At 48.1% G+C, this 11,693-nt stretch overlaps 1 pseudogene; it reads left to right on the top strand.

The window, feature by feature from the left end:
* The first annotated feature begins 397 nt into the window (after positions 1–397).
* On the top strand, positions 398–2,478 carry LOC118998988 (40S ribosomal protein S12-like; annotated as a pseudogene).
* The last annotated feature ends 9,215 nt before the right edge of the window (positions 2,479–11,693 follow it).

Here is an 11,693-nt window from a genome sequence, read left to right as displayed (position 1 = left end):
ACTATGTGTCCATCTGGTATGTGTGGGGTGGAAGAAAGGCAAGCGTCTGTCTCACGTCATCTTCTCCCAGGGACCCAGGCTGTGGGTGGCTCCCCACTGTGTCTCTGCGTCTCCCGGGGAAGGCAAAAGAAACGTGGCAGTGGTCACTGGCTCTTAAAAGTTCCCCCCCCCGGGAGTGACGCTCACCACTTGTGCTCTCATTTCACTGGCCAAAGGGGCTGGGGGAGGTCAATCTTACCATGTGTCTGGAGGAGAACTGAACATTTTTGGTGACAGCATTAATGACAGAGCACTGCAGGTATATTGGGGAAGAGTGAGAGCTCTGGAGTCAGACTCTCAGGTCCAAATCCCAGCTGTGTCACTAGCAGTGTGACCTTGGGCAAGCCGTTTATTTATCCTGCTGGAGCCTCAGTCCCCTCACCAGTAAAAATGAATATAACCTCTTTTCTCCGCCAGAGGCAGAGGCTTGGGTGTGTTCATGATTCTGCTCCACCCACAATGCACCGCCACGGCCCGGAAGGCAGTGCTGCTGGGGGAGTAATGCGCGCTCTTACTGCTTTACAAGACGTGCTGAAGACCGCCTCCTCCACGATGGCACAGCACGTGGAGTTCACGGAGCTGCCACATCCTTAGACAAGCGCCTGTCCCACCTTCGTGTGCTCGCATCCAACTGTAATGAGCCTCAATGTATCAAGTTGGTGGAGGCCCTTTTGCTGAACACCAAGTCCACCTAATTCAGTTTGATGACAAGAAGAAGCTGGGAGATGGGGAAGCCTCTGTAAAACGGGCAGAGAAGGAAACCCCGCAGCGGCTGGCTGCACTGTGCAGTGGTTGAGGACTATGGCAAAGAGACTCAGGTCAAGGGTGTCATTCAGGAGTACTTCAAATGGAAGAAATTAACAAATAAACTAGGTGCTTGTTTCTCAAAAGGAAAAAAAAAAGAATACTGTAATAGTCTTTATCCTGTGAGTCTCTTGAGAAGATTCTGTGGACATCTGAGTTAAGGAACATAAGTCACGATGCTCTGCCTGAAGAGGGTATTCATCAAAGACTGCGTCTGAGGAGCTAGCAACGCACCATTGAGAAAATGAAGGATGAGCAGAGGGAAGGTCCTTGGAGGGCACTGAGCCAATGTTTCTCTAGTGTCTTTGGGTTACAGGGCTCTCTATGAAGAACCTTGAGATGGGGCTGGAACCAGAGTGACGTGTCATACAAAACCATGCCATATTGTCTCCAGACACAAGAGGACTGTCAAACTGATCTGGTCACCTGTCCTCAGGTTTTCCCACTCACTGCATTTCCCACTGTTCGTTCATTGTGTTATCTGTGATCCCGAGCTGTCAGACAAGCCAACAGCACTAGTAGTGGTTGCTAATGGCTTAAGAAAACATTATGGGAGAAAACCCTAGAATTGGAGCTACTCAAGCCTGCTACTACTTGACTGAGGAGGCGGAACGTTTTGGTCCAGTCATAGAACCCCAGTGTTCCTCAGCGGCAGGATTTGAAAACTAGCACAAAGTCCAAGGCCAAGACTGGCATTTCACTAAATGAAAACAAGCCCAAATGGGAAAAGTGACTTGCTCAAGGTCATATGACTGGTCTAGGGCAGAAATAGGATGGGAACCATTTACTCTTGGGCTTTTTGCTTTCACAGTCCTTGGCCCATGCCCCATAAGAGTGGACCATGCTTTCCACACCAGAGTCTGTGGCAGTTAGGAAATACCTCAATGCTGCTGGCTTTTAGGGGCCAGGTTAGGACTGAACTACTTGAGGATATCTGTCCTTGACCTAGGACCTCATCACTTGGGGGGGTGGAGGTTCTTACTGATAAGGATGGGCTGATCAGAGAGAGACAGTTCCTACTCAGGGACGGTCCTCATCACCATCTCCCAAAGACTGACTTGTCCCCTCTGCACGGGCAGTCACGTCAGATCTGCATCATCAGCCCGCATCTTGCTCCTCCCTGATACTTGGGGTCACTGCCATCACCTCATGGGAACTGTTGAAAGGTCACTGCCACTAACACCACGCCCACTCCTCAACCAGCTTCCTGTGTTCCCATGTCACTAGCTCAGTAGGGGACATTGCCTTCAACTGCTCCTCCCCACCACATCCCACCAGGCGTTCTGAGTATCTCCCACCCACCCAGTTCTGCAATTTCCACCGCCGCTTCCCTGTTCCCTACACCAGGACTCTTGGGTGGTTGTCTCCCTAATCCTGCTGCCCACCCCCCCCAGCCCTGCACACTCCAGGATCCTCTCAGAACCTCACGTTGCATCGCCCTCAAAACCTTTCAAGGGTGCCACAGTGGACTTTTCTCAGCCCCAAAGCTAAGTCACATGTCCTATAAGGACAAGTATAAATGTACTTCTTTCCAAAACAGGTTTTGTTCTCGGAGATGTGGTCACTAAACCCCTTTTATCCTGTAGCCGCAAATGTAGCTTTGCATTCAAGGTCCTCCGCAGTCTGGTCATCTAGCCTGCTACCAGCCGAGCATGTCAAGTCTGTCTCCAGCCAAACTGGAGCGAAATGGCCTTGCCTCTGAGTTATTGATACAGACTTCTCCCTGCCAACATGCCCTTCTCTCTCCTTTGCACCGGGCTGCTCCTCAGCCTCTTCTGCAGTCGAGAGCCTTCTTCAGCAATGCCAGCCTTTGCCACTTCTCATGTGAAACTCTCATTTGGCGTTTGCCAAATTAAAGGTTGAATCTTGTCAAACTTGTTCATTTTGCAGTGGGTCGTGTCTGACTGCTTCAAAGCCTGGCAGGCAGACCTTGCTCTGGGTAGGAACCTGACAACAACTGGCTGGTGGTAACGACAGCAGAGTTGGCAGAGGGCGATGAGCTGGGGAGGGGCGCGATGGTTCTCTGTTGCTGTGTCACAAATTATGACGAAACTTAGCATATTGAGCCCAGACCAAAAAAACAAAACTGAACCTATTTGTCACGACTGGACCAATATTGCAAGAAATGTTAGAGACTTCTTTAAGAAGAATTTTTAAAATATGAATAAGAAAATATCACAAAGAGAAAAATTCTCACTGACAAAGAAAAACATTATAAAAAGCAGTGGATCAACCAACACTAAAGCTAGTGTTAGTGTAAAGGCTAAGGGGCAAAAGTAGGAAGATTATGTGTAATTACAACAGTAAATTAAGGGATACACACTAACACACAAAAGAAGTAAAACATTATGACAAAAATATAAATGTGGGGGGGGCTGAGTAAAAATGGTAGTGATTTTGGAATGTGTTTGAAGTTAAGGGATTGTGAAAACACGGTCACCAAACATCTACAAGAAATCTATAAGAAATAACGAGTATGGAATCCAAACCCTACACTACAGAGAGTCAGCATACACGACGAGAGAGCAACAGGATAAGAAAGGGGCAGAGAACTACAAATCCATCAGAGGACAATGAACAAAACGGCAATAACCAACAGACCTATCAGTAATTACTGTACATGTAAATGGGCCAAATGCTCCAATCAAAAGACCAATGGGTAAAGAAAATGTGGTACATGTATGCAATGGAATATTACTTAGCCATAAAAAGGAATGACATCTTCCCATTTGTCACAACACGAATGAACCTAAAGGATATTATGTTAAGTGAAATAAATCAGACAGAGATAGACAAAAACCATTGGATTTCATTTATATGTGGAATCTAAAAAACAAAGAAATGAGCAAACAAAACAGACACAAAATAAACTCAGATACAGAGAACAAACTGACGGCTGCCAGATGGAAGGGGGTGGGGGCTGGGTGAGAAGGGGGAAGGGGTTGAGCACAAACTAGTAGTTACAAAGTAGTCACAGTACAGCACAGGGGGTACTGTCAATGATGCTGGGGAAAACTATATGAAAAAAACTATGTATAGTGTTAGGTGAGTACAAGTCTTATTGGGGGATCGCTTTGTAAGTTATATGTAAGTCTAATCACTATGCTGTACACCGGAAACTAAGATAATACTGGATCTCAACTGTAATTGAAAAAAACTTTTTAAAAACTTAGTATATCAACCGGGGCCCAATTAAGAGAGAGAAACTGCACAGCCATTTGAACCGGGGAATTCTACAACAGGGGATTGGAGTAACAAAGAATTGGTTGGTAAGAAGTATGTGAATAAAGGCATGGGAGCAGGCCCTGCCTCCAGGACTGAGCCTGAGGGTAGGGTCCCCAAAGACGAGACAGTACCCCACTCTGCCAAGGCGCAAATGAAGACTTTGTTGAGGAGAACACAGCCTGTGGCTCACCAGGTGGCAGAAAAGCCACTGTGGTGTCATGCAAGTGGAACTTGCTGGGAATGTGCCCTCTAGGATGCCAGGGAAAGCAGTCCATGGGGAGGTGTCACAACAAAGTCACTCCAAGACTGTGTGGAAGCAAGGACGCGGCCACCAGCTGGGGGCTGCTGGCGTCCACATGCTGCCGGAGACCCTGAGGGCTGCAGTAGTCTCGTGCTGGAGAAGCCTCGTGTACAGCATGTACTGGGGGCTGGAGAAACTGCAAAAGCTGCAGGAGGTGGAGGCACTTTGCTTATATTGTGCCCGAGGGGGCAGTGCCAGGACAATCGACTAACCATTGGGAGTTGCTGGCCACTCCAGAAACTGGGCACCAGCAAGGCTGTTTGTCTTGCTGGAGCCTGCCAATAAGCGCACTACAATCATGAAACGAAAACCTTTTCTTCTTGCAAGATCCCTCTGGCTCCCTCTCTTTCAGCAATTTAAAACATCAATAAGCACTTGTTATCTTTCACAGGAATTCAGGAACATCTTGGCTGGGTGGTTCTGATTCAGTCCAGCTGTGGCTACGGTCAAGCCTTCAGCCACGGCTGCCTCATCTGAAGTCTTGACTGGGGCTGGCGGAGCCATTTCTAAGATGACTCACTTTTGTGTCTGGCAAGTTGGGGCTGGGTGTTGGCAGGAGGACTCGGTTTCTCTGCCTATGGGTGTCTCCACAAGGATGTCTGACAGTCCTCATGACTTAGCAGCCGGCCTCCCCTAGGGTGAATCATCCAAGAGAGATCAGGGCAAAAGCTGCAATGCCTTTCCTGGCCTAGCTTCAGAAATCATACTTTATCCCTCCAGCACATTCTATTCATTAGAAGTGATTCTCCAGAGATGAGAGGAGAGAGAAGGAAGAGTTTCCACGGTGGTAAACCAGTTGAACTTGACCGAAAGGGAAACCAATCAGGTTTCCCTCTGATGGAATTCTGGTAGGGGCTGGGGTGCTGGTAGATGGCATCGGGCCATCCAGGCTGCCAATTACTCTGATAACTGGTTTCCTGAAGAAGCCGTGTGAGAGTCAGGCCATGCAAGTCGCACCACATGGCTTCCAGCAGGACCCTAAACCACACACATGTACGCATGCACACACATACATGGCATAGACTTCTAGGCTATGGCCCATGCCTGAATTTTGTCTGGGTACAGGGCTGCCTAGAATAGACACTACATTTCCCAGCTTTTCTTGCAGCTAGGAATGGCCACGTAACCACAGCTGGCCAATGGAATGAAAGAGTGCTTAAGGGGAGGAGTCAGGCTCCCTTTTCCCCCATTCTCCATTCCAGTGCCTGAAATACAAACTGGGTAAGAAATCTTGGACCGTGCTCATGAAGACAATACCTGTAAATGTCAGAGCAACAAAATTAGAGCACCCTGGACTGCTGAGGCCGTGGAGCTGCCACAGAGATGTGACTGTGTATACCTAGGATGTTACATGGAAGAGAAATAAACTATCTTACATCAAGTCATTTACTCTGTGGTTTCTTTTACTACAGCTAAGTCGATCTATAGATCCTATAGCCTTGTCTTAGTAAATGAGATTCCACTGTTAGCAATTCATTTGTGTTATAATTTATTTATTATACAAATAGTATTTATTGGGACTTCCGCCAAGATGGAGGAGTAGGTGGAAACACTGTGCCTCCTCTCACCACCAAGTTTAAAGTCAACAAAGTTTCAGTAACAAAAACGCAGCCAAAACACAGAAAATTGAACTATACGGAAGTCCAGCACCAACAAACCGTTCAATTGGACCGGTAAGAGGGGCAGAGCCAGGAGCCAGCAACAGAGCAGGGTTGGGCAGGAAAGATCTCCGGACCCAGGCGAGCAGGCAGCCATGGGCGGATCCCAGGTGTTGGGGTAGCAACAGGCGGACCCAGTGAGGGCGCTAGGTGGTAGGCTGACTGCAGTCACACATTCATGTGCAGATAAACCAGCGAAGGAGCAAGCAGTGAGACAGACCGCGCAGGCCCCAGGGGCGGGAAGCAGCAGAGGGGACCTCCATTGCCCCTCTTTGACCCCGCCTCCACATAGAGCATCACAACCCAGCAACTGAGTTGCCCTACCCTGTTGAACACGTAGAGCTCTGGTCCTCATACGTAACAGGTACAAACAGTCCAAAATATGGCTCAAGAAGAACTCAAAGCCCCAGAGCCGATAACTCTAAACGGCCAAGAAATAGCCAACCTATCAGATGCACAGGTCAAAACACTGGTGATCAGGATGCTCACAGAACTGGTCGATTTTAGTCACAAATTAGAGGAACATATGAAGGCTAAACTAATTGAAATGAAGGGAAATGCACAGGAAACCAATAGTGATGGAAAGGAAACTAGGACTCAAATCAAGGGAGTGGACCAAAAGGAAGAAAAAAATGACCAAACAGAAAAATGTGAAGTAACAAGAATTCAAAAAAATGAGGAGAGGCTTAGGAACCTCCAGGACATCTTTAAACGTTCCAACATCCGAATTATAGGGGTACCAGAAGGGGAAAAGAAACAGCCACAAGTGGAACACTTATTTGAACAAATAATAAAGGAGAACTTCCCCAGTCTGGCAAAGGAAATAGACTTCCAGGAAATCCAGGAAGCTCAGAGTCCCAAAGAAATTGGACCCAAGAAGGAACACACCAAGGCACATCATAATTACATTAGCCAAGATTAAAATGAAGGAGAGAATCCTAGAAGCAGCAAGAGATAAGGGGACAGTCACCTACAAAGGAGTATCCATCAGACTGTCAGCTGATTTCTCAGAAAAGACCTTCCAGGCAAGAAGGGGCTGGAAAGAAGTATTCCAAGTCATGAAATCCAAAGACCTACAGCCAAGATTGCTTTATCCAGCAAAACTTTCATTTAGAATGGAAGGGCAGATAAAGTGCTTCTCAGATAAGATCAAATTCATCATCACAAAGCCCTTATTATATGAAATGTTAAAGGGACTTATCTGAGAAAAAGAAGATAAAAAATATGAACAGTGAAAGCACAGCAAACTCAGTTATTAACAACCACACCTAAAACAAAAGCAAACTAAGTGGACAGCTAGATCAGGAGCAGAACCATAGAAATGGAGATCACATGGAGGGTTAGCAACAGGGGAGTGGGAGGAGGAGAAGGGGGGAGCAGGTACAGAGAATAAGTAGCATAGATGGTAGGTAGAAAATAGACAGGGGGAGGACAAGAATAGTAGGGGAAATACAGAATCTAAAGAACTTGTGCCACATGGACACGAACGAAAGAAGGGGAATGGTGGGGGAGAGAGTGTGCAGGGTGGAGGGGAATGAAGGGGGGGGAGGAATTAGAACAACTGTAACGGTATAATCAATAAAATATATTTTTAAAAATGGTATTTATTAAGCTTTGAGTGCTCTTGTTACATCCTCTTCAGTAAGAGCTGGTAGGTTAGCACAGAACTGGGTACCAGGAAGGGGAAGGAATCTGGTCCATCAAAGGACTCAGAAAGGGGAGGTGAGTTCATCTATAAGCCCACCCTTCCAGGAAACATCTCTTGCTTTGGTCTCCACAAATGGCAGTTATCATCTTCTGTTGATGAAGCAACAGCTTTTAGGAAGGGAGGCTGTGATGACCATAGAAGTCTAGAAGGGGATGAGGAAGTTCAAGTTACCAGCGACTGAAAGAGGATGCGTCTCTGCATCAGCATTTCCTGGTCCACGGGCATCTGGTCAGTGAGGCTGATGAAGGCACGGGGCAGGGGACGCATTCTCCCTGGGTTTTTGTTAGGAGGAAGTGACAAAGGAGTGGGTGAGTGAAAGCTCGCCTTCCAGAGAGTGTGCAGGGCATTCTGCGATGCAGCGCAGTTGAAAAGGGAGAAGGTGCTCAGGTGTGGGACTTCCCCAGCAAATTCCCACAGGAAAAAGGAAAAACCCAACATGTTAAATATACAAGAAAAAGAAACATTGCGGTAAGAAGCATGGGTTGGCATTCAAAGAGATCTTTGGCTCTAAAAACTGAAGAGCTTTCAGACAGGAGGTAGAAAGCTCCCTTCACCCCTTCCAGGTAATTCATGCTACTTACAGACATTCGTCCCTGCGGTGGCTGCTGTAGACGGCTAGTTCAGCTTCTGTTCCACCTCCCCCGGGGGAGCCGTCCTGAACAGCAGGGTGGGAAAGCTGAACACAGGCCATGGTACGGAGGTTTCCAGACGTGGTTTAGATACGCTGGTCACAGGTGCTGCCTAAGACCTAACTTGAATGGAGTTAGGAAGGCAGAGACATTTGCGTGGGAGGCAGTCTTTTTTTGGGCCAGGGCCGATATAACAGACACAGGCAGTAATTTCTGATGGCAGCTTTCTGACCCTGAGACCGCAGCTGAGGTGTAGTCAGGAGCCAACAGTCACAGTGACTCCACCGTCCCGATGGCAGCAGGGGCAGCAGCTTCCCCAGCAGCTCAGTTCTGCAGTGATTCGGGGTTTCATTCTTGGAGGCTCAGTGTGATTCCCACTCCGTCAGCCCTTCCAGTGACTTTGTAAGTCCCCAGTTACCTGGATTGAATTCCTTTCTGCTTCAGATAGGTTCAGTGGGGCCTACTATCTGCAACTGAACCCTGATGACAAAGTGCCTGACATAGAGCAGGTATCGTTTAATGCTTGTTAAATGAGTGGGTGGGCACTGGAGACTGCCACGATGTCCACAGTGACTCGTCCACAGTTGGGCTCACGCTGACTGGTGTGGCTAAGTCCGTTGGGTGTCGTCCCACAAAGTGAGAGGTCACCAGTTCGATTCCTGGTCAGGGCACATGCCTGGATTTCAGGTTTAGTCCCTGGTCGAGGAGTGCAAAGAGAAGCAACTGATTGATGTTTCTCTTCCTCGTTCTCCACTATCTAAAAATAAATAAATAAGCCCTGGATGGTGTAGCTCAGTGGATTGAGCACGGGCCTGTGAACCAGACAATCACGGTTTGATTCTCAATCAGGGCACATTCCTGGGTTGCAGGCCAGTTCCCAGCAGGGGCCAGTTCCCAGCAGGTGATGCACAAGAAGCAACCATACATTCATTGATATGTCTCTTCCTCTCTCCTTCCCTTCCCCTCTAAAGATAAATGAATAAAATATTTTTTAAAAAAATAAATAAATAAATAAAATTGTTTTTAAAAAGGATGTGATTTCCGAATAAAGAATTATTCTTTAAGTTAAATGCATTTACCTTTGACCCAAACCCCCACATTACCCTTATTTTTTCATTTTGCTGTAGACCAGTGAGTGCACTGTCATGGAAAGCACCAGGGAGACGCAGGAGAAAGAAAGGAGACACTGCAGCGTCTGGGCAGGGAAGGCGAGTAGACAAGGACTAAGGACGGGAGGAGGCAGAGGTCTACCAGTGAGGAGCTCCCTGCCCTAAACCCCCATTCTCCTCATACAAGACTAGCGTGGCCAGATCTGGGCCAAACCAACAGGCAGAGCTGTGGCCACACCCAGGGGTCAGGTGGTTCAGTCCCACCCTCACTGGCCCTGGAGACTCTGGTGATCTGGCTCCCACCCCCTCCCCCCAGTGCAGAGTGTCCTGGGCTTGTGCTTGTGTCCAGTGCACTTGGGAGACAGGCCACTGGTAAAGGAGAAAGAGCACAGGACCCAGAGTCGGGAGCCCAAGGTATATTCCTGGCTCCTCCGAGTCACTTGGGGAAGGCCCTTCCTTCTCTGGGCCTCAGTTTTCTCATCTTACAGTGAAGATTCTGAACCAGTCTCGAGGAAAACTGCAGCTGTCAAAAATAATTTCTTAAAGCCATGCACAAAGTATTCTGCATAGAATTTCAAGGGCTCCACCACCCCATCAGGACCTTCAATAAACTTTCCAGAAGTCCCTGGACCCCAAATCAAGGACCCCAACCTGCCAATCGGGACATGGCTGCTGGCCTTTGCCTCCAAATCTTTCCCTTTACTGAGCGTCAACAATACTTTCCAATCACCTAACACTCACAGTGGCGGGGCCAACTAGTGCAGGGAAGGTGTTACTCCGTGCACCAGCGTTAGGCCCCAGGGCTTCTCGAAGGTTCACAGCAGAGTTGCAAGACACAGTGAACCTCATGGATGACTAACTAGTTGACCAAAGCAGCAGGCCCCTAGTCTGGAGCAACTTTCAGTCTGTGACCACAGCGGGGAGAGGACACAGGGCCGACAGGAGTCCCTTTACTGGGAACAAGGCTGTCTGGCTGCCCGAGGCAGTGTGGGGGAGTGGGAAGAACCGTAGCCTCAGCAGCTAGAATGCCCTGGAGCTGGGCATAATGCCCTGGGGTTTGTATTTGGTCCTTTGACACAACTGTGCCATTGGGGCATGTTATCCTACCTTGACCCTTTGGATTCTTCATCTATGACATGGAGATACGGGTGATGCAGCAGAAATGATAGGATATAGTGAATATTCCCAGATTCCCTTAATGTCCCAGCCTCCCTTGCAGAAGGGTGAGGTCACATGACTAGTTTCAGCCAATGGTCTGAGTGGCGGAGTCCTGTGCTATGCCTGGCTGAGGCATTTAAGTGACCGTGTGCTTCCTCTGTCTCCCTCTTCCACAGTGACCCCAGAGGCCAGTGTTCCAGGTGGTGTGGCTGCAAGGTGGATGACAGGTCTCCTCTCCCATGTGAGGCTATACATGAGTGGCAAATAAAGCATTGTTGTGCCAAGCCACTGAAACTTCAGGAGTTCTCAGTTGTGAAAGCTAGTGCTAATTACCTTGACTAATACAAGGAGGGCTAATCAAGATAATGAACACAAAACCTTCTGAGGCCTGGTCAGTATGGCTTGGTGGTTGGAGTGTTGTCCTGCAACTGAAGGGTTGTGGGTTCTATTCCTGGTCAGGACACATGCCTGGGTTGTGAGTTCATCTCTGGTCTGGACCCTTACGACCCCTGGTATGGGTGGCACAGATCCCCCATCTAGGTGTGTACAGAGGCAACCGATGAATACTTCACTCACATGGATGTTTCTCTATCTCCCTTCCCCTCTCTCTCTCTAAAAAAAAAAAAAAAGAAGAAAAGAAAATGTCCTCAGGTGAGGATAAAAAAATAACAACAGCAACAACAAAAAACAGCCTTCTTAGTACAGCGGGGGCTGTTTTCTTAGAGAAAAGAACTAAGCCTCCATATTAGTTTGCTCAGCTGCCATAACCAAATACCAGAGACCAGGTGACTTAAATGACAGAAACTTATTTCTCACAGTTCTGGAGAAGTCCAAGATCAGGGTGTCAGCAGGGCTGGGTTTTGGTGAGAGCTGTCTGGCTTGCAGACAGCTGCCTTCTCCCTGTGTCCTCACAAGGCAGAGGGAGAGAGAGGCAAGGCCTCCCAAAGGCCCATCACTCGTGGATTTGCAGGGACACAGTTCACTTGATAGCAACCCCACCCACACAGGGCCCTCAGATCTTTCCTTAAGAGACCATTTTTCAATGCAGAAGCAGGCAAGGGG

Source organism: Sturnira hondurensis, unplaced genomic scaffold (genome assembly GCF_014824575.4).
Source record: "Sturnira hondurensis isolate 20B ecotype Veracruz unplaced genomic scaffold, ASM1482457v3 Scaffold0014430, whole genome shotgun sequence".
Classification (NCBI taxonomy): domain Eukaryota; kingdom Metazoa; phylum Chordata; class Mammalia; order Chiroptera; family Phyllostomidae; genus Sturnira; species Sturnira hondurensis.
Note: the sequence above shows the minus strand (reverse complement) of the source record. Positions and strands in the feature narration are given on the sequence as shown.